This window comes from Gekko japonicus, unplaced genomic scaffold (genome assembly GCF_001447785.1).
Source record: "Gekko japonicus isolate JY-2015 unplaced genomic scaffold, Gekko_japonicus_V1.1 scaffold3146, whole genome shotgun sequence".
NCBI lineage: Eukaryota > Metazoa > Chordata > Lepidosauria > Squamata > Gekkonidae > Gekko > Gekko japonicus.
This window is the reverse complement of record NW_015165335.1, coordinates 179221-179451: the sequence shown is the minus strand read 5'-3', so window position 1 is coordinate 179451 and position 231 is coordinate 179221.

Here is a 231-nt window from a genome sequence, read left to right as displayed (position 1 = left end):
ATTTCGGGTCAGGATGAAAATCAGGGAGGAAGACTTCAGACTGCAGATGGAATTCAGAGACCACCTTGACTGGAGCGTACAAACATAGTAAACCTTTCAGGAAACGTTTGGTAATGGGATGGGAAAACAGGGTGCAACCATCAACATGAACATGAAAGGCCGATAACGCGGCCAGGTAAACCTTCAACGAGGAGTTGGTGAGCCCCGAGTCAGCCAGGGATAGGATGAACG